Genomic DNA, 23,412 nt, shown 5'->3' with positions numbered 1-23,412 from the left:
GATTACCCTATGACCATGAGTAGTTTAGATATAAATTATCCTATCTGCTGAATATAATGCCTCCTTCAACAGTTGCTATCTTTGTGTGCTTTGTAAATTTTTAAGACATGAATTCATTGTTAATGGGAGTTGTCTTCCATAGGAGTCTTGCTTGTACCCTGGAGTGGAGGAATCTTTAATGGGATGTTTTGATTTGTTCCTCTTCATGGGCATATAAGAAGATACAAATACATAAATCAATTTTTATAATGAAATCTGAATGAAATGCCGCTCTAGTGTAAATGTATATTAACACACTTGGAAGAATACAGTGTGTTCTTTTAGGAGTAACTGAAGCAATTATTAGTAGCAACTGCCTTGAGGAATCTGGACCAGAGCGCTGATGAGGAATTGTGCTCTGTAGACTAGACATTCTGCCATCAGTGCATCCTGAGAGTAGAATTTTTGTTATTACTGTTTATGGACAAACATTTTTTAAGAATGTTTGTGAAGATGTCAAAGAATCTTGTGGATTTGGTAGAAGAACTATAGCAAATGTGGGAACCGAGGCTTATGAAAATATAATCATTAATCATGTCAGCATGTGGGATCATTGTAATATAGAAAACTTTGAGAAACTGGGAAACGAGGGGACTCTAATGAGATTTCCAAGGTTGGCCTTTAAAAACTATTTTGTAACCCAATGAATGTGACATATTGACTAATACCCTTATTGCTATTAACAGCCTATATCTGATTAATCAAAAAAAATTAAAAAAATACATTAATGTCAATATTCCTGCCCTTAATACTAATTCTATGACATATAAATAAATAATTTATGTATTTATATAGCACTTGTTTTCAATTCTGCTACACTAAGATTTACATGTCAGCTACATTACATACTTCATTCATTACATTAATACTAGCTATATTTCCTTTGCCAAATTACTCATCTGAGCTGTAACTGGGTTCTCTCATTTGTAAAGCAAGGATATTAATTGTAGCTCTCATTAGGGCCGTTGGAAGATTAAATGAGATAATGTTTATGGAGGCCTAGCACAGCAACCAGACCCCAGAGAGAATAGCTACTATTATTGTCATTTTCAACATTCCAAGCTGGCTCAGTTGTCCAAGGTTTTGCTTCTATGTAAATTTCACATCAAACACACAGTCCAAACTTTCAGCCAGCGACAAGAAAGGAATCTATTTTCTGCAAGAGCCACACCAAAACAAAAAACACAAAACACACCTTGTTCACTAAGTTGTCTCTTGTACCTTCATAAACAGAGATCTAGGGTTTTAATTCTGTTATGGCATGGTGAATGTTCCTAAGTATAGAGAAAACTTCATAAAAAGAGAACCAAAGAGGGAGTTGAAGTTTCCTTGCTCCAGGCCTATACCTGAGAGCACATAGCCTCTAATCATTTAAAAACCTTCTGAAGAATGTGGAAATAGGCAGAGGGGAGATTATTTTTAAGCTTGCTAGTATCTGGGAATGGAGAGGAGCTGTTGCTAATGGCCAACGGGGAGAAATGATGAAAAGACAGAAATGCTGGAACCTTGTATTGCCTGCAGTTAGACACTGCATAGATATAGTGGGGGATTTTGAAGAAGGCTTTAGAACACACAGTCTCTACAGAGTACAGTACAAAGGGCTCTAAGTTTGGACTCAGATGTCCTGGATCTGAAGCTCAGTATCCACTCTGGGTAATCTCTTGTCATGACCAGTTAATAGAAGCTCTGAGAATATCAAGTTGTGATCAGTAGAACGGAAACAATAGTATCTGTCTAAAAGAAGCATTCTGAGAATGGATTCACGGGGCTTAACTTCATTCATTCACTAATTTGTTTATATATTAACATTACTAACTGCCTGTGTATGTAAGGCACTGTGGTAAGTTCTAGGAAAATAGAAAGGAGTCATTTGACTCCATTGCAAATTGGACTTTAAAATTCAAAAGTGTTATGCTCTTTTAAACAAATAGTTTCTATTTGTGATTGTAGGAAATGAAATACTAAATGGACAGTTATTCTGATTAATGTGATGTTGATAGATCTGGAGTCCAACCCAATTGGCTTCCTCTTGATTCCAAGGGATGTTCCTGAGTCACTTCCCAGGGATCTTGTGAGTGACATGGAATTGCTCTGAAACCACTGCATCCCAATGCAAGCCACCTTGCTGTATCACTCTATCAAATAGCCCACGTTCTGTACTCCTAAGGAGGATTGTCTTTCACAGAGGTTAAAGAAAGAGAGGGCAAATCCTAGTGGCTTTGGAGTAATGCACATTTTTTTCAGGAGGTTGATGAGAGTATCAGTGAGAAGCTACCCCAGAAAAAAATCTATTTTGTAGCCTGGCATAGAAAACTGGCCTTGATTTTTAATCTTAGAATAGCACCTGGCACATAGATGCTCCATACATGATTTGCTGAATAAATGAATAGACTCCACCATGAAAACCTTTACATCTGGCATGAAGTGACCTGCCATGGTGGCCATGAGTATTGCCTCCAGACCCCTGACCACAGAGAGCAGAGTCAGGTGCTGGGCTTTGAAATCCACTGTGGTGTTTGCACCAAGGCTGTGTCTCCCATGGGTAGCTCCTGGCAAGGATGAGCCTGGTGCAGACACTAAGTAGACTAAAGGATCCCTCTGGGTGAGCAGCTTTTTCTCAAGGACTCGGCAATGGCTTTGCTGAACCCTCTTTTGACTGCATGACAGGCAGTCTGTGATGCTTCCCCCGCCCCCAACCTCCTCTGCCTCTCTCCTTCACTCGGGTCAGATTCTTATGTTCTGATGACAGCCTAACCTTCCCAGCTCCCATGATGTTCTCTCTTATACAGGCATTTCTCTAAAACAGTCCTTATATGTTTAACCCTGTCTTGTTACCTGTCCCTGGGAGGACCTGGACTATCACATTTGCCAATCGCCTTGTAGGATTAAATTGTCTGGCAGTTGTTTATGGATTTTAAGAACCAGTTCAGGGAGATAAGCATCTGTGAGGGTGGCCTGGAGTGGGAGGACCTTGGGGATGAGTCAACAAGGGAGGGGGTTTCGCCCAGGACACTTGGAGGGAAGTCAGAGTTGAACCTGGGAGAGTAGAAGAAGCACCACATCTCTAAAGATAAAGAAGCATAAGAACTGATGAATGGCCCGGCCAGGCTAGTAGCAAGGTGGGAAGCAGAGTAGAATTAGATGGGATAAATGAACTGGGGAGGGCAGTTCAGCATGAAGCAGATCAACACGTGCATAGAAAGGCTTACTTTTTAAGGTTTATAATCAGCGGGCTTTAAGACCTATTTGGTACATAGATTTGGGTACATGGTGGTGGTTGAGATAAGGGAAACCAAGGGAGCTGGTGGGAATTTAAAACAAAGAACCAGAGTAGGGGTCGGCAGCACATGACTCCCTGCCAACCTTGACCTTACCCCTTGACCAGATGCATTCATCGAAAGGTGGCAAGGACCCAATAGGCTTTTGGACAAGATGATTACCTGGGGATTCTGGCAGATGAGAGGCAACATGCCAAACAAAAACTCAAGACTGGCCACATTTGCTGATATAGTTTGCATGTTTGTCCCTTCCAAATCTCATGATGAAATTTGATCCCCAGTGTTGGAGGTGGACCCTTAGTGGGAGGTGTTTGTGTCATGGGGCAGATCACTCTTGAATGGCTTAGTGCCTTTCTCACAGTAATGAGGGAGTTCTTACTCTATTAGTTCACTGATTGTTAAAAACAAGCCTGGCAACCCCTCCCTTCTCTCTGGCTCCCTCTCTTGCCACGTGACAGACCTGCTCTCCTTGCCTTCTGCTCTAAGTAAAAGCTTCTTGAGGCTCTCATTGGAAACCAAGCAAGTTCTGGAGGCTCTCACTGGAAACCAAGCAAGTTCTGGAGCCATGCTTCTTGTACAGCCTGCAGAAACATGAGGCAAGTAAACTTCTTTTTAAAATAAATTACCCAGTATCAGGTATTTGTTTACTTATTTTCATTTATTTATTTATTTTTGAGACAGAGTCTTGCTCTGTCACACAGGCTGTGGAATATAGTGGCGTGATCTCGACTCACTGCAACCTCCGCCTCCCAGGTTCAAATGATTCTCCTGCCTCAGCCTCCTGAGTAGCTGGGATTACAGGTGCCTGCCACCACGCCCGGCTAGTTTTTGTGTTTTTAGTAGAGAAGGGGTTTCAGCATGTTGTCCAGGCTGGTCTTGAACTCCTGACCTTAAGTGATCCACCCACCTTGGCCTCCCAAAGTGCTGGGACTACAGGCAAGAGCCACCGCGGCCAGCCCAGGTATTTCTTTATAGCAACACAAAACAGATTATAGCAACACAAAACAGATCAGCACACCTGCATTCACATGCCAGCCTTGACAGTTACTAGCTGGAATGTTTTGGGCTTATTTCTTAATCCTGCTTTATTTTAGTTTCCCCATTAACAAAATGAGGATAGGAATCCCAGCCTTGGAGGTCGTGGTGAAGTTACAGAGAAGGTAAACATAGTGCTTGCCACAATGCCTGATGCCTAATGGGTGCTCGAATTATGGCCCCTGCTGTTAAAGCCAGAAACCAGGTGATGTGTGGGAGCAGAGACATGTCAAACCAGGGAGCAAATGTGTAGCCCCAGAATTTTGATCATGGGAAGAATGTGTTATTTTGAGTCTCAAGACGTTTTTTTATCCTTTATGTTCATGTGGAATCCATTCCTAGAATAAGACTGACTCTATTATTCAAGAGTATTTTATTTGCAAGCTTTTTATTTCACCTTGTTAAGTCAACTCACATGACGTTCATCAAAAAGAGTGAATTTATTGTGTCTGACAACTGGGACACTCATGGGCGCCTGGCCTGGTGGGTGGCTGGATTGAAATGATGGACTCACATGCTCAAGTGATGTCGTGAGGCCTGTCTCTCTTTTCTTTAATGTTGCTTCACTCTGGGTAGTTTCTCTTCATGAGGTGCAAGATAGTTCAGGGCAGCTCTGGGCCTGTCGCATCTTTCCAGACCATGCTGTCAGAGAAAACGGTGGATCTCTTTTTATGTAATTTCAGCAAAAGACCTGAGAAACCATAAATTGGCCTAATCTGGTTCCAATGTCTATCCCTAAGTCTGTCACTGTGGCCAGAAAGCTGAAGCGTTTGGGATTGGCAGGCCTGACCAGCTGCTCATCTCTAGAGCTAGGGATAAGAGTGGGTGAGGAAGGCGTCTAGAAATTGTTGTGTGGCCAAAGTCATGTGCCCAATACATCTGCCCATAAGAGGGATTCTTTTCCTTCAACCTTTCTTCTTCATTACTGAGAAGTCCCTAGAGGGCCACACCCCTCTCTAGAGCTAGAAATGTTCTTACAATGAACAATTGGTCCTACTTGGTCTCACAGATTGGGGGACCACCTGGAGATATCTGAGGAAAATTTAGACAGAAAGAGAATTCAGACCCTAAACTTAGAATGAGACATTGGTGTGCAAGCTTTAGTCATGGTTTTATCTCAGGCAAAGAAGTTGGAAAGGAAATCTCTCTTCTAGTTGAAGGAACAGAAATGTATTCTCAAACATTCTGGGACTTAAGTGGATAAAGCAACTGTACACTCATGCTAGTTCATAGCTCCTATGACTCTGAAACAACCCAGATATGTTGAGGGCGGTTATTTTTTTTCTCCCATGACCTCACCCCTTCTTGTTCTCCTTTCAGTGATATACATAACATATAATATGTGTCCTTGGGAGTCGACTGCTCCTGGTGGTAATGAGATTCCTTCCAACAAGAAGGAAACCAGGGCACATCCATGCTGTGTCAGGGCCACCACACATTGGCATGAAAGAAATGTTCTCGATGCAGCAGGTGCTTCTGGCTTTAGAGCTCTACTAATTCTGGCATAATTCCTTTTTTTAAAAAATGGATTATGCAATATTCATTTATTTATAGTCATTAATATGAATTTTTAAAAGCAAGAAAAAATATAAATATAAGTAAAAAAATACAAGCCAATTATTATCTTACTCCCCCAAAAAGAATCTTATAAATTTTATAATTTTGGTATGTATCATCCCAAATTTTAACTGTGTAATTCTGTTTGATTTGAGGAATGGACTCCCCAAATTAGCTCATCTAATTTTAAAAACAGCAAACTCTAAAGCAGATTCTTTCATAGGAATTAAATATAAAGTAGCCAGGAATGTATTTTTGGAGCACATGCAGTGCCAATCCTTAAGTCAAAAGACTCCTTTGCAACATGTGTCTTGTAGCCGACTCACCAGAATTTTTTCCTTGAGTTTTTAAAAATTATCTTTTCCTGATTCTATAATGACTCCAGCAAGCCATTGTTTCATTTCATCTATTTCTCACTCCAAAATTCACAGCTCAGCCTATCACTTCAGGTAATTTAACGATCTTCTTTATAATATTCAATTGCATCTAACGTTTAATTCCAATGTTGGTGATTTTGAGAAAGGTTTTTCTGCTGTAGTACCACTGCCCAGCGAAAGTTTGGTTGACATTGTTTTAGGATACAAAAACGATTTAAAAATATGAAAGTGAATCTTAAACTAACAGTATAATCACTCCTGAAATTCTGCACACAAGGCCCAGTGTACACAGCCATGAAGATCCCAAGATGGTGAGCATTTCTGATTAGGAGCCAAGGCGGCCTCAGCAACGGCATCAACATAGATGAACATTGACTTAGACCTCTAGATTTAAGGTTCTTTGACTCCTGTCAGTTTTTTTAGAAGTGCAGATGGATAGATATTATCTTGATTTTATGACGAGATTTTAAATGTTTCTATATTCCACTACTATATATCCCTCCACACTGTGACCTTCCTTCCTCTCTGTTGTACGTTGTTGTGTCGATAGTCCTTTCCTCCCAGAAATAGGGTTGCATGGTGTAACTTGCTCTTTTGGCTTATCAGTATATCATGGTTTACAATGTTTGAGACACAGAAAATAACTCTGACTCAACCAGAACAGAGACTGCTTTTCATCACACTGTGTAAACTGTACCAACCAACTGGAGACAGACACCTGAAGTGTGTCCCCCACCCACACACTCCAGTCTTCTTCATGCTGCCCTGGACCTGGGAAGCTGACCTTCGTTGACCACATCCATAGATTCCCATGACCTCTGGCTTCCGGTTAGGTTCTGCCAACAACCTATGTCTCTGATAGATTATGTCTATACATCTCTATAGTTAGTTGTTACTAATTTATTCCTCTAGTTTGTGAATTCTGAAAGTATTAGCAAAACCCCGGTCTCAAAATCCTTTATTCGGGATGAAATTATCCAAACACTCATCACTGCTCCAGGTGCTGGGAATAGTGAGGCAGGCACAGGGGTTGATCTCCGTGAGCAGTAAGTCTTGTTGGGGAAACAGGACATAAAGCCAAAAGTGACAGCTGTGGAGTCTGAGGGACAAGAAGGAATCCGTCTTAACATAGAAAGTGAGGGGCGGCTGCTCCACAGAAGAGCCATTTCAGTGAGACCGGAACCATCACTCTGAGAGAAAGAGAAGAGTCTTCCAGGATGACGGAATGGAACGTCCAACAATTGGGAGAGAAGAGGGAACATGGCGATTAGTTTCTGAGGGGCTTTGAGTTCTATAGGACTCCAAGCAGAATGATGGGGAAACTGAGAGAACATCTTGGAGACAGATTTCAAATTGATAGGTGGGAACATTCAATGAAGACAATGACCAGTGACATCATGGGCCTGCTCAGTGTTTGTCCCTGGGAGTGTTTAAGCAGGCTATGGAGGCTGTAAAGGGAATTCAGCTTTGGTAGGGTGCCAGAGAGATGACTCAGATAGTCTCCATTCCTATGAAACTCCCCATTCCTAAAATCCAAAGCCAATCACCAGAGCCTCTTTCCTTAATTTTATGACTTTGTGTTTTTCCTTTGGCCATATGCCAGAGAATATTATCTAATCCCTGTAGAGTTGTGCATGGAGTTCAGCCTGGGCTCACTGCAGATCTCATTCAACTGCCATTCATGTGAAGACTTGAAGAAAATGTAACTGGCTCTTGGGCATTCACTTAGCAGAAATAGACCTTTGGGAAGTGTCAAAAAGTATCTTTAAAAAGATAAATAAAGTCTGTGACCAACACTAGATTTCAGATCTGAAAGCAACTTCAGAAGCTAACAAGGCAACATCTTCATTTTATAGATAAAGCATGAGAGGAGAGACCCAGGGACCTGGGCAACGCCTCCCGCCAGTGAGGGCCAGAGGCAGGGCTGGTGGATCAGGTCTCCTGACTCTGATCTTGCCATTCAATCTGGGCCCTTTCGGGGGCAACCCATAGGAAATAACCTGTGTATATTTCAGAGACATTCAAATCAAGTTCAAACAATCAAATATCTGAAGAGCTGCCCTGTCTCGAGGGTCTTTGACCACACTCTTCCTCTGTCTGGGATGCTCCTTTTCCCCAGGTTCACCTGGCTGGCTCCTTCTTGTCCTTCAGATCTCAGCATAAATGCTGCATCCACAGAAAGACCTTTGAACATCCAATCTAAAATCTAAAATTGATCCCCTATTATTACTTCTCATAGAGTCCAGTCTTTCCTTCATACACTTAGCAGAGTTTATCAGTACATGTATTTGTCTATTTCCTCTCTCAACCAATGCCCTTTACAGTCTATGCAGTCAAGGACTGGGGCTGTTTTCTTAACTCCTCTGTTAAGTGCCTGGCATGTGTGAGGGCTGGGTGTTCTCCACTTTGTCCCCCAACCCACACACTCCAGTCTTCATCCTGCCCTGGACCTGGGAAGCTGACCTGCATTGACTGCATCCATAGATTCCCACGACCTCTGGCTTCCGGTTAGGTTCTGCCAACAAGAGGTGCAGGTGGGAGATGAAAGGGCAGAAGAGGGAGGTCTGTTTTCACCCTTTTGCTCCATCCCATGCAGGTTAGCAGCCTGCAGTGTGTAAGGTGGAATCCTTCTATCCCAAGCCACAGATTCTGTCTGGTCTCTCTCCTAAAGTTAACCTCTCCTTCCTGCCCCTTTGGAGTGGTAGAGGTGGTAATGGCTCCCCTCTGTGGCTAGCTCTAGTTAATGCACCAAATCATTGTTTTATTTTAACCTCACCCAAACCTTTGGAAATATGTATATCATTTATTAAATGTTTCTCAGGGACTTCATCCTAATGTGCTTTCTTTGTCTTGCTGAGTCTCTAACAGATGCAATAGTTGTTTAATAAGTTTTAATTACACGTATTAAAATGGAAGAAGGATCAGATAAATTCCATAAGAGCTCCAAGGAGGAGAACCGAGATCACCGGGTGGAATCAGTGAAACAGGCTAGTGGCATGTTTGAAGGAGAAGGCATCAGAGAAATGTGAAGGCAATTGTCAAGGAAGGTGAATGGCTCTTGTATTGAGATTGCAAAAAATGCTTGCTGAATGAAACAGTTTTCGCCATTACCATGCTGCATACATCTCACATTGAGGGGAACAGGACAGCCTGCCTGATCTTGGTGTCCAAGTGAGTCTTTGGGGCTCATCTACATACAAGACAGGTCAGTTTTTCCTGCTCCCCTGATGAAAAACAAAAAGGCTGGACTAACTAATTTGTACAACCTTTCAATTCTAAAATTCCCCGGTTCACTGTTTCCATGATGTGACCTGGATATGGTGTGACTTGGGAATTCTTACAAAGGAAGACAACAGTATCAGGAGTATATTTTGCCATGAGTGGGTGGAGGCATCTTAGTGGCTGCTAAAGCTTATTTGTCAGAACTCTGCTTCACCCTTTAACTGTAGACTCTTAGGTCACTCAAGCCTACCCACATACCACGTGGCCAGCGTCCATCCACGAGCATTTCCAACTTGCAGGCAGGGATGGAGTTTCCCTCATCATTGTACCCTCCAACATAGAAACTGGCATGCTGGAGGTGCTCAATGAAATGAACATTCAGAGAATAGAGGAAATTAATGTCCATGGCAGAATTCCCTGGCTTCTCCTGGTCATTGCCTTTAAGCCTATTTTGATTCTGAATTTTCCTGGCTCCTAACCCCTTTTGACTAAATGTTCTGTTCCTGGCCCCATATTTTCTGCTTGGAGCCAATGGCAGCTCTGGCTTCTCCAGAACTGGCCTTGATAGTGCTCTCCGTGGAGTTTGAATCCAAACACCACTTCTACGTGCTTCAGGAAACTATATCCCCAAACACACCCTTTTAGATGCCACCTAAAAAGCAAACTTTAACGAAATCTTCAAGTAATGTGCAAAATGGGTCTCCCTCTTTTCATCTCACCTAATTCCTGATCTTCGCTTGATCACTAACTTACATTTTCTTAACCCCTACATGAAAGAACAATGGTTTTCTGAGTAAACTGCTTAGAATATCAACACATTCTCAGTAATAACAAATCCATAATTAACTTGTTCTAAGAAAATGTCACAGACCCTTCCTGTGGCAGTAATTGTTCAATACATTTAGTAGTAAAAATATGCCATGTGTCCATCAGTTTCAATTTCCTTTCGTCTTTTGGGCACTGAGCTATTTTTATCACAACACTTTCATTCTAAATATATATTTTCCCCCTTATTCTCCAATTCTCCAGACACCAAATGGGTCCCCTACATTTAAATTCAATTATGTTGCCAACTACCAAGAGTTAGCATATACTTCTTAGGATAGGAGCTCAGTCCCACAAGATAGCTCTCACTTCAGACACTAGTCACAAGTCCTGAGCTGCGTATACTTTTTTTTTGAGACAGAGTCACGCTCTGTTGCCCAGGCTGGAGTGCAGTGGCGTGATCTCGGCTCACCGCAAGTTCTACCTCCTGGGTTCACTCCATTCTCCTGCCTCAGCCTCCCCAGTAGCTGGAACTACAGGCGCCCGCCACCATGCCCAGCTAATTTCTTTTTTTGTATTTTTAGTAGAGACAGGGTTTCATTGTGTTAGCCAGGATGGTCTCAATCTCCTGACCTCGTGATCCGCCAGCTTCAGCCTCCCAAAGTGCTGGGATTACAGGCGTGAGCCACCACGCCAGGCCTGAGCCGCCTATAGTTCTAATAGGCTATACACTGGGGGTTCCCATGACCCCATTCTCAGGTTTAATAATTTGCAGAACAGCTCATAAAACCCAGAGAAACATTTCATTTATGTTTTCTAGATTTTTTTCTATCTTTTTTTTTTTTTTTGAGACGGAGTCTCGCTCTGTCGCCCAGGCTGGAGTGCAGTGGCACAATCTCTGCTCACTGCAACCTCCACCTCCTGGGTTCAAGTGGTTCTTCTGCCTCACCCTCCTGAGTAGCTGGGATTACAGGTGCATGCCATGATGCCCAGCTAATTTTTGTATTTTTAGTAGAGACAGGGTTTCACCATATTGGCCAGGCTGGTCTTGAACTCCTGATCTCGTGATCTGCCCACCTCGGCCTCCCAAAGTGCTGGGATTACAGGCATGAGTCACCTCATCTGACCTCTGGCTCATTATAAACTCAGAAACAGCCAATAAAAGAGGTGCATGGGGCAAAGTATGGGGAGGAACACAGAGCATCCCTGCCTTCTCTGAATGTACCACCCTCCCAGTACCTCTATGCATTCGCCAACCTGGAAGCTCTCTGAGTCCCACCATTTAGCAGTTTTTATGAAAGTTCCATTTCATGGGCATGATTGATTCAATCATTGGCCATTGGCGATTGAATTTATTCTCCAACCTCTTTCCCCTTCTCGCAGGTCTGAGGGTGGGACTGGAAGTCCCAGCTTTCTACTTACGCCTTGGTCTTTCCTGAGGCTATGCAGGGGCCTCCAGCCTCCAGCCACCAGCCATCTCATTAGCACACAAAAAGACACCTTATCACTCTGGACATTGCAAGAGTTTTAGGAGCTACGTGCCAGGAACTGGGGGCAAAGACCAAATATATATATTTCTTACTATGGCACAGGCGCACCGCCAGACTGCATTTCTCAGCCTCACTGGCAGCTAGGTAGCCATGTGAATGAGTTCTGGCTGATGGAATGTGTACACAAAAGATGTCTGTCGCCAACATGTCTGCTCCCTAAAATTCTCCATAGCTAACCCCAGTGCCTTCTCTTCCTTTGTTTGCTGTTTGGAGGCAGAGTGTCCAGTGATGGACTCAGAGGCCCTTGAGAATATCAGAGCTAGTGGATGAAGGATCCTGAAGCCCTAAATGATAGCAGAATCAGCAGATGAAAGAGCCTGTGTCCTTGAATAAAACCAAGCACCCCCACCTGCCTACCTTTGTTGCAACGTACCATTAACAAGAAATAGGCCTTTATTGTGTCAAGCCACAGAGGGGCTGTTTGTTACAGCAGTAGACCTCCACTGGCTGGTACAATATACCCGCATGCCCCAGACTTTGAGGCTCCAAACCAATTTCCTTGACTCTCTAGGCTGGTGCTTCTTCTGGAAAAAATCTGACCGATTTTAAAACAGAATTCTGCTAAGAAGTATGTATTTAGACAGAAGCATTCCCCTTAAGTCTCTTTTCAATGGTGTGTGTGTGTGTGTGTGTGTGTGTGTGTGTGTGTGTGTGTGTGTGTTTAGGGTCGAAGGAGTTGCTTTCCGATTGGCTTTGATGTCTAATAATCCTGTTCATGCTGTTACAAGTAAAATGACCCAAATAGAAATATAGCTTCTTACGGAGGGGAAAAAGGAAGCTGTCTCCATCATTTCTGGTGGCCAAGGATTACTGTGGCAGAACTATTGTCTTTTCTCCTAGCCTGTGCTGTCTTTGGCAGAGGCTCCAACTTATGACCTATCTAAATTAAAGTTTTCCCCTGGAGATGGATTTTATGAGGGGAACTTAGCAATTAGGAAAGAATGGCTAGGTTTCTGCCCTGTAGAGTGGGCCAGAAATGTCACATCCAAACCCTGAGATACAAAACACTTTCCCTGATTATCCAACCAAGTCCATTTTAGTAATTTGGTTCTCTTCAACCCATCAGTGGCTGCCCAGGGAATGTGAAATGAGGGAAATATCAAGCTGTTTCCTAGTTGTTTTTGGTCATTTCCCTAACAGACATTATCGAAAATATAACAGGAGAAAAGCCAAGGCAAGAAGGATTTAATTTTGTCCTCAGTGATTTTTTCGCTCTGATTGATGACTGTGTTTTCTTCTGCACTATGCGATGAGCTGGCCGATGTGGCTACAGCTGGGCTAATCAGCTGCAACATGGAAAACCCAAAACCACGGCATCTGGGGAGCTTTCCAAAGGCTCGTTGGAATTGTTTACCATGGGGTTTCTTCTTAAATGATTCATTACTCTACAAAACCAATATGACTAAGTTAAATTGTAAATTTGTCCATCACAAAAGGCTAGGAAATACCTCTTATTTGCTTCCCACTTCAGCATAACAATGGAGTTGGAAAAGTGCTTTGCTGTTATCAGCAGCAATATTTGCTGTGAGTTTTTCATAGACCAGGGGTGCCTGACCTGTCGATAGAGAGATAAATTTCATTTTCCTGAAGTCTTGAGATCATCTGGTGCGGGAGTGGCTGGGAGATAGGCAGACGGGCGTGAGGATGAATTTTGCCTCTCAGTTACTGTGACTTTGGAAGGGTCATGGAAACCTCTCTAAGTTCTATTTCCTCTTTTGTAAACTACAGATGACAGTATCCACATTATCCACATCACGGGTTACTGAGGGGTTTAAGTGGGAGGATAAATGATCAGCACCTGGCACTTAGTAGCTGCTCAGTAAATCCTGTCTTTCTCCCAGAGATTGGCAGCAAAGAGCCTGGGATCCCTGTGTTATCCTCCTCCCTCATGAACTCTAGAAGACAGTGAGAGAGAGGGACAGAGAGAGAGAGAGAGAGAGAGAGAAAGAGAGAATGTGAGTGAGCGTGTGTATGGGAGGAAGTGGTCATCTAGTGGGAGAGTCACTGCAGAGTGGTCAGAGACCTTAAAGATGGAAATGTTTCAATCTCCTTGCTTCCCGTCAGAGGTCAAATTCAAGGTTGCAGGAAGGGAGGTGACATGTCAGAAGCCCCCTAGCTAGCAGAAGACGGAGCCAGGACTCAGACCTGCTCCTTTGCCACAGTTTAGGCCATGAAAGTTTTCTCCCTAATGATAATAGGCATTGTTTATTGAGCACATACTAGGTGCCAGACATTTAAAACAACCTTGTGAGAAAAGCTTTATAACTCTCATTTCATTGATGAGGACACTGAGGCTCAGAGAGGCAAAGTTACTTGTCCAGAGTCCTATAGTCACCCAGGGTGTGTGGTGAAGCACCCCCTGGTATACCAGACTGCAAAGCCTTTGTTCATCACAGTTTGACACTGCTGGAAAGAGGCTCTGAGATTTACCAGCATGCTTCAGTTTCAGAAGTCAGAACATGTGCAGATGAACTAACGGCAGAGAATTCGTAAGCCGAGCCTTTTCTGTTCATTTGTTCCATACCACATGTAAAAGTTCAATCAGTAAAATCACCTCCGGCCAGCAAAAGAACCACTTCCTGCCCATCTTTTTAGATTGTGTTCTCCTGATGATTTTCAAGGGGGCTCAGAGCCCAGATTAATTCAATAGAATAACAGAGCAAACCAGCTTCATTCCCAGAAATATCACGTCCAAGTCACTGTGAGGTGACTTCAGTTCACTATCCGGTTGAGCCTGGAATGGCCAAGCTTCAGGGTGTCCCCACACGCACGGTAGACCCAGCCTCTTGGTGCCCAGATGGAAGGGTAGAAACAGAAGGTCCAGCCCATCCGTCTAATGGTTGTCCCTTGGCCAGCTAGTGGGATCTCTTCAAGAGCTTTGTGTGGCAGCTGCCTCGGCTTGGAAAGAGCTTGGCAAATTAGAAAGGAAAACAAACCCAAAGAGGAAATGCTGCTTGCAGCCCAGGCAGTTTTTGCATTATCACTCTCTCCTCTTTTGTGCTGAGTTTCAGATCTGTGACTTTCTAACAAAAGGATTTTCTGGCCCAAACCTCCAGCTTGTTGTGAAAAGCCATGCACAAAAGTGGAGTCAGCTGGCACAGCCCGTGTGACCTTGTGCCAGTGACTCCACAGCTCCTCTATGTTCAGTGGGGAGGCAGAGCACAGTAATGAAATACAGGGTGGCTTTGCCATTTCCCAGCGATTTGGCCTTGGACAAACATCTTGCCTTCTTTTGACTTCAATATCCACATCTACAATAGAAAACAATAACAGAACTCACTTCAAAGGCTGTCGGGGAATGAAATGAGCTCACAAGTATGGAATCCTTAGAACAATCCTGAGTTCATGCTACATGCCCTGTGGGTTCAACGTACACTGTTATTATATTTTCTCATCAGTAAAACGGGAATAGTAATAGCACTCGCATAGGATTGTTGTGAGGTTCAAATGACCAGGTGTTTCTGAAGGACTTAGTACACAGTAGGTGCTAGGAACTAAATACCGGATCTCATGCAGAGAGGCTGAGCAGAGATGCCTTTAAGAGGGTTGGAGTTCTTGAATGCAGACAGTCAAATCTGGTGTCTGCCAATTACCAAATAAGAATTAGACAGATCAGGTCATTAACTTATGCAGTTTATTGTTCCAGAAGGTGATATCTGAGGAAAATGAAAAAGTCAGGCAGGCAGCAGGGTGTGTGGTGAAAACACAGTGGGCTGGGGTCAGAAGTCCCGGCTTGGAATCCTGACGCAACCATCCAGATGTAGGTAGCCATGGGCAAATCTCTTCTTCACTTTGACTTCAATTTCTTCTTCTGTAAAAGGAGAATTTGATGATGTCCCAAATTCCTTCTAATGCTAATACCAGATAATGTAATGTTATTTTCAGGCATCACTCCCATTCACTGCTAGTGGGAATGGTAAAACAATAAATTTATTCAAGTGAATAATTTAGCATAATCTAGTTCATATGAAGATGTGCACATTCACCTCCATTATGTCATGTCTCAATAATTTTATACCTGTTCATTCAAAAAATATTTATTGAACCCTAATTATATCCCAGATACTATTCTAGCAGCTGGGGATATACCAGTGAACAAAACAGATAAAAATTCCCAGCTGTCAAGGAGTGTATGTTCCAACAAGGTAGACAAATCACTCACAAGAAAAAAAGTTAAAAAATAAGTGGTTAAGGGAAACTGAAAAAGGAGGGAAGGTTGTGGTTTTGGATGGGGTGTGTTTGTTTCCCCACTGGATGGGAGCGTGGCCTCATCCAGGGCGGTGCCTGGCATGCAGTAGGTTCTGAGTAAAGGTTAGGTGAACAAATGCCCGAATGAGCAGACCCTGAATCCCAAAAAGACTGATTTGATGCACATGTGTGTAGTCTCTGTATTTTCATCTGAAATGAATTAGCGCCAGCAGTTTCCAGAGCAGAGCTGAAATGATTACATTACCATTATTTTAAATCTGAGAAGCACTAGGGAATGAGAGCCACATCCTCCTCCCAAACCAGGCCAAGCAGAGGAGGCCACAGAACAGCGTTATTTGCACATTGCTGCCCCCTGGTGCTGGTATAAAAATATGGCCACATTTGCTTACCTCTAGGGTAAAATGAATTAGGCTGGTGCAAAAGTAATTGCGGGCTTGGCCATTAAAAGTAATGACAAAAACTGCAAATACTTTTGCACCAACCTAATATCAGTGAGCCCACAGCACCATCACTGAAGTATTGGGATTAAATTGTCAGTGTGGCGATGACCACATTTGTCAAATCCAAAAGTCTGGACAGTATGGCCTTAAGGGAGCAGTGGCTAGAATATGAGGACTATTTCAGACGTGTCAGTGCCATGATTTTATTTTTATGATGACAACATGATGTCTGCTCAAATATCACTTTTCGAGAGTTTATAATTATCCAAATGGATCAGAGCTCATAGAAACCTAAGCTCACGCCTGTAATCCCAGCACTTTGGGAGATTGAGGCTGGTGGATCACCTGAGTTCGGGAGTTCGAGACGAGCCTGACCAACATGGAGAAATCCCATCTCTATTAAAAATAGAAAAAATTAGCTGGGCGTGGTGGCACATGCCTGTAATCCCAGCTGCTTGAGAGGCTGAGGAAAGAGAATTGCTTGAACCTGGGAGGCGGAGGTTGCAGTGAGCTGAGATCACGCCACTGCACTCCAGCCTGGGCGACAAGAGCAAAACTCCATCTCAAAAGAAAAAAAAAAAAAAAGAAAGAAAAAGAAAAAAAAAGAAACCTAAGCTATTTCCCAGTCCTAGGACTCCGGGAATGTGTCCTAAGGAGTTCATGTGTAGACTTCAGGGACTCCCTGACCTTCTGTTTGGGAACAATGTTCCCAAAATGTGTAAGGAAGTGTTAGATCCAAATAGCCAGGGAGTGCTGGGCCACTTGCCCAAGGTGAGTCCTCCACAAAATGAGACACTTGTGTTCACTTAGCACAGTGGTTCCAGCTTGAATCTATTTCGTTTATACACACATTCCCCATTTTACCTCATATCAAAGTGGCTGGTAATCAGGTAGTTTACTAACCACTCTAAGCCCATGTTTTCTCATCTAAAAACAGGAGAAAAATAATACTTACTAAATTACGTTTAATAAAAAAGATAAGAATAGTCATGTGAAAGAAAGTAGTAAAATATCAGGCACCCATTAGATGCTTAATAAATGTTTTTAAAAGCAAACTTGTGAAACACTGACATTGATGGAAACTTACAAAGCATTTCGAGATTCGTCAGTGACAGGATGACTTCTCTGATGAATTATTCCTGGCACTAAGGTCATTGTAAGCTAATGAACACTACCAAATAGTGAAAAATTCTAATAAACTTTGTCTGTTTTATTCCAGGTGTGTTTCTGTCAGAGTACTTGGAAAACCATTACATTGAAAATGTTGCTATCTTTTGTGTTTGAAGGTAACACTATTTACCCAATTTCTTTTTTTCTTTGGTTCTGATTGAAAATAGTATTATATTATAAAAACTAATGTTTCCTACATTGGGGACCCAGGAAATCTGCCTTGGGGCCTGCATCTTAGGGTTCTGCTATGGGCTAAATGTTTGTATCTTCCTAAAATTCATGTGTTTAAACCTAACCACCAATGTGATGGTATTAGGAGGTGGAAACATTGGAAGGTGATACGGTTTAGTGCCTTATAAAACAGGCTATAGAGAACTGCCTTGCCCCTTCCACCACGTGTGGACGCAGCAAGAAGGCACCATCTATGAATCAGAAAACAGTCTCCCACCAGAGAGTGAATCTGCAGTGCCTTGATCTTAGACTTCCCAGCCTTCAGAACCGTGAGAAATAAATTTCTGCTGTTTATAAGCTACCTAGTTTCTGTTATATTTTATGGAAGCCCAAGTGAACTAAGATGGGTTTCTGTTTGTAGAATCAGCTGCTTTTCCTTTTAAAAAAATTGTAGGTTTTTTTTTATTACTTACAACAGTAATATGTGATTATTGTAAAAAAAACAAAATTGAAACATTACAGAAACACATGGCCTGTAAAGGAAACATTTTCCATAATCCCAACTTTCTTTCAAAGGTTTGGCATATGATTGTGTTCATTCTGTTTAATGAATATACCAACTTACATGCGAGCGCTTTAACAAGAATGGGATCATACTAACATGTTCTGCAATTTGAGTTTTTTTAACATCAGGCATCTTGGATAAGTTCCACATCTTTCTGCCACGTCTGTCTCTCTCTTGCTGTCTCTCTTTTTCTCTCTGTAATTGGTGTGTAGTGTTCTATGGTGAGGTGTACCTATTGTAACCCTGCAGTTTCCTTTCTAGGTGGTTTGCTGCCTTTAGTCAACAGAAGACCAGAGATCCCACCCATGCATGGTATCTCAAGGGCTGGAGGAGAAAAAAAAGACAGCCAAGTGGGAGTGCCCTCATTTGAGACTGTATTTGAATGAGCAGTAAGTAGTGGGTAGTTGAACCTGTAGAGGCTGAAGGGCCTAGAGGCATTGTGGACAAGGCTCCTTGGCAGCTGAAAGATGAGTGGTGTGCTATGAATCCCATCTTACCTATAAGAATGGTACACTTTAATGGGAGGGTTTTTATGGTTTTTATTTTAAGCTTCCTTCAGATATTATTTATTCAGTCAACAAACATTTTTGAGTGTCTACTCTGAGGCAACCAGGAATGCAGAAATAGATTTTCTTAATTGATAAAAATTGATCAGTATCCATAGAGCAATAATCAATTGCATTCTATGGGACACAATTCATTTGCATTGATCTGGACACAAAGATTTGCATGACTCAGCTATCTACAACTTACAGGGTAGTAGAAGGATTCAAAGACAATGAGGCTGGGCATGGTGGCTCATGTGGTGGCTCAATCCCAGCACTTTGGGAGGCCAAGGCAGGCAGATCACTTGAGGTCAGGAGTTCGTGACCAGCCTGGCCAATATTGTGAAACCCTATTTCCACTAAACATACAAAAATTAGCTGAGTGTGGTGGCGCATGCCTGTAATCCCAGCTACTCCAGAGGCGGAGGCAGGAGAATCACTTGAACCTGGGAGGAGGAGGTTGCAGTGAACCGAGATGGCACCACTACATTCCAGCCTGGGTGACAGAGCAAGACTCTGTCTCAAAAAAAAAAAAAAAAAAAAAAAAAATTAAAAGACAATGAAAGGCAGAGATCACCCAGAAAGGTATATTAGGCTGAACATCCAGGAATTTTGTTCTTCCTCTCGTTTTAAAGACTTTCAGTATTTTAATGGACAAATATCACATTAACATACAACTGAAAAAATGTGGCATGTAAACACCAAGATCATGGAGATAAAGGCGGTTTAAAAACAGCAGAATTAATTTATCTGTAAGATGACTTTGGTAGGAGGAAAGTAGGCCACTCTTTCTATAAAACAGCAAGGAAGTGCGGGGGCTGATGTAGGTAGCACACATTGCTACTTGATGTTGGAGGGCCCGCATAGGGACACTCGATGTTTATTAGTGGGTGATGGGGATTTCACCATAGATCGCAACTATTTCCTTCAACCTGAACTTCCAGGTCAGCTGGAACCTCCCAGACATCAGCAGATGTAAGCCTGAGCCTCTTCCTCTCCAGATGCTCTGATTACCCACGTCCTTCTTGCTCAGTTCCAGCTCTGCGGCTTCGTTTCTTGCCTGAGGGTTGTACCTCTTCTTTGATCCCAGCTTCCCTGGCTTTGACCCAAAGTTTTTCCAAGAAAATAGGACTTTACTTTCTTCCTTTCATCCCTGTGATATTGTTCTGATTATAAGATTGCGATGGTTAATATTAAGTGTCAACTTGATTGGATTGAAGGATGCAAAGTATTGTTTCTGGATGTACCTGGCTGTTTCTGACTGTGGCCAGAAGAGATTAACATTGAAATCCGCTGACTGGGAGATGAACACCCACGCACAATGTGGGTGGACACCATCCCATCGGCTGCCTCCCGTGTAGCTAGAAAAAGCAGGCAGAAGAAGGTGGAAGAAGCCGATTTGCTGAGTCTTCCGGCCTCCATCTTTCTCCGGTGCTGGATGCTTCCTGCACTGGAACATCAGACTCCAAGTTCTTTGGCTTTTGAACTCTTGGACTTACACCAGGGGTTTGCCAGGGGCTCTTGGACCTTCGGCCACAGACTGAAGGCTGCACTGTCGGCTTGTCCACTTTTGAGGTTTGGGAACTCGGATTGATCCACCACTGGCTTCCTTGCTCCTCAGCTTGCAGACGGCCTATTGTGGGACTTCACCTTGTGATCATGTGAGTCAATTCTCTTTCATAAACTCCCTTTCATATATACAAATCCTATTAGTTCTGTCCCTCTAGAGAACCCTGACTAACACAAGGGTCATATACAATCATTGGGACTTTTGGAGTACCCTGGATAGAGGCCATCCTGTGTCTCCCACCAGCTGAGCTCAGAAAATAGAGAAAAACTGCAAGCTTTTGGAGAACCTTCAAACATCATGTTTAAAGAAAATTTAATTCGCTTCCTTTTGGCTGAGGTCTTGTTTTGAACCCATACATCAGCTGAAGTGGGTTGTCTTGAAATTCAAGTGAAAAGACTTAAATCTGATTCTGTATACAGCGAGAGTTATTTATCTTTTTCCGTCTCTGAAGGGATTTGAAGGGTGGGGCAGGATGGGATAGTTTAAGCCTTTTCCAATCATCTCTAAATCTCCCGCTGCCCATATATTCATTGGGTAATTGGTTGTGACAGTTTTGTCACAATGCTCAGCAAAGTGTATCCTTGTTCTGTTTCAAATTGAACCACTTCCTTGATTGATTTCCACCAAAAATATCTACCCACAGAAGACCCACATGAGTGGTTGTTTGGCCTAATGGGGATGAGGGTTACATCATAGCAATGCACAAATCCCTCCTAACTGCATGCTAGCAACCAAATTCCTTTTCTTCTGTGTTCCTTTAGCCATCCTTTCATGCTCCTTGGCTATTTTCTCTTTTTTCTCATTCCTATTTCTTCTCCTCTTCTTTGTCTCCTCTTCCTCAGGAGGAAAAAGGCGAAGTTTTTGTCTCTTTGTGCAGAGTAATCCAACTTAACTCTCAGCCTATGTTGTCTCTCCCAAGTTCAAATCCAGACCATCTTTTGTATGGACCCATGTATCCAAGACTGTTCTTAGTTGCAAGCAACAAAAATGAATTCTAGATGAATTAAGCAGAATAATTTATCGAAGGAAAATTAGAATAGTTCAAGAATTGACAGAGTTGCTGGAGAATCAGGCACAGGAAATGAACAGGCAAAAATGGGAGTGTGGGTTCCAAGACCAGTGTGAAATCGTGCAGAGACACATGGTGGAGCCACTGCTAGGTTGCTACATGTCCTAGCTGGCACCACCACCAACACTGTGGTCTGCTGTAGCCCTCCTCCCCCTGCAGACTGGTCTTGCCTCCAACCAAGCCCCATAGAAATAAGAAGAGCCTCAAGATCCTGGAGACTTCAGTAAAATGACAACTGTCCACCACAGCTCAGGCTTTGGTGAACGAAGCACTATCTGTTTTGCATTTCTCTTTACTCTTCCATCTCTCTTTCTACTTCCCTATATAGAGACATTTCCCACTGATGACCTAAATTGTGTCCTCTGATTCCCCAGTCCTTGGCCTCAGTGCCTGCTCCTTAGATACAGAATTGGCTACGATCATTTTTTTTTTTTTTTTTTGCTACAATCATTCTTGTTTTTAATCATTTTGCTCCCTGTGACTATACTTTTGCCCACATCAATCTCCATGACAATTCTATAAAACAGATATGATTATTCCTCATTTTACAGATGAAAAATCTAAGTCATGGAAATGTTACGTGTCTCAGTCACGCCACACAGCTAGAAAATAGTGGAAACAGATTTCAAACTCAGGACTGTCTGATTCCAAAATTCATGTTCTCATTCTAAAGTTTTTTTAATTTTTATTTTTATCAAAACTGTGGATGCTAAATTACTATTGATATTTTGTATTTACCTCTATGGCTGTAAATAAATGGCTTATGTTGTCATTTCTTGATCTGCTTTGATTATCGTTCTTTTACTTCCAAGTACTGAATGTAGGTATTAATATTTAACTCTCTTTACATTCCCCTACTCTGCTATCATCACATTTTCCCCAACCCACCATTACAATTCTGTCATAATTTGGCTTAGAACTACTATCAATATTCAATGGATATATTACTATGACTAGGTAAACTCTATTGACAGCTGTGCCGTGGCATACACTATGATGCTATTGTAAATAGTATCTTCACTTGGATTTCATTTTCTGTTTGTTGTTGGTAATTAAAAATGTCATTATTTTCTTTTGTATTGACCATGTAACCAGCCGTCTTGCTATATTAGCTTATTAATTCCAACAGCTTATCTGTAGCTTTTTTGGCCTCTACATTCATAATCATATCTTTGTATAATTGCAGTTTTCCCCTTCCTTTCTAATTTTCATTCCTTTTTTCGTTGAAGTAATCTTGATTGAGGTATATAATTCATACACAATTAAATGAATACATTTAAATGTACAATCTAATGACTTTGGACACGTGTGTACCCAGGTCTGTATCACTACAAACAAAATAAAGAACCTTTGCCTAGTGTCCCTGGCCAGGCAATAGCACCCCACATTCTCAACTCCAGGCAACTGCTGATCTTATTACATATTGTTTCTTTCCTAGAGCTTTTTTTTTTTTTTTTTTTCTTGAGGCAGAGTCTCGCTCTGTCGCCCAGGCTGGAGTGCAATGGCACGATCTCAGCTCACTGCAATCTCCACCTCCTGGGTTCAAGCGATTCTCCTGGCTCAGCCTTCCGAGTAGCTGGGATTACAGGCACCTGTCACCACGCCCGGCTAATATTTGTAATGTTTAGTAGAGACAGGGTTTCTCCATGTTGGTCAGGCTGGTCTCGAACTCCTCACCTCAGGTTATCCACCCTCCTCAGCCTCCCAAAGTGCTGGGATTACCGGGAAGCAGAGTTTTATTTATTTATTTATTTTTAACTTGCGTCTTTTGTCGTTTCTGATGTTGCTTATTTGACCTTTTCTCTTTTTGTCATAGTCTTACCATTTATTATTATTATTATTTTTTTGGC

General features: G+C 42.4%; 1 long non-coding RNA gene across 1 annotated transcript in view; it reads left to right on the top strand.

The window, feature by feature from the left end:
• LOC144341127 (uncharacterized) overlaps nucleotides 1-22,334 on the top strand; it is a 191,010-nt gene extending 168,676 nt beyond the window's left edge. Inside the window, exons 4-6 of the long non-coding RNA XR_013417780.1 lie at nucleotides 17,692-17,758; nucleotides 18,640-18,767; nucleotides 19,868-22,334. This is a non-coding gene — a long non-coding RNA (uncharacterized LOC144341127). The remainder of the gene's footprint in view (nucleotides 1-17,691; nucleotides 17,759-18,639; nucleotides 18,768-19,867) is intronic.
• The last annotated feature ends 1,078 nt before the right edge of the window (nucleotides 22,335-23,412 follow it).

This window comes from Macaca mulatta, chromosome 5 (genome assembly GCF_049350105.2).
Source record: "Macaca mulatta isolate MMU2019108-1 chromosome 5, T2T-MMU8v2.0, whole genome shotgun sequence".
NCBI classification, from domain to species: Eukaryota; Metazoa; Chordata; class Mammalia; order Primates; family Cercopithecidae; genus Macaca; species Macaca mulatta.
Note: the sequence above shows the minus strand (reverse complement) of the source record. Positions and strands in the feature narration are given on the sequence as shown.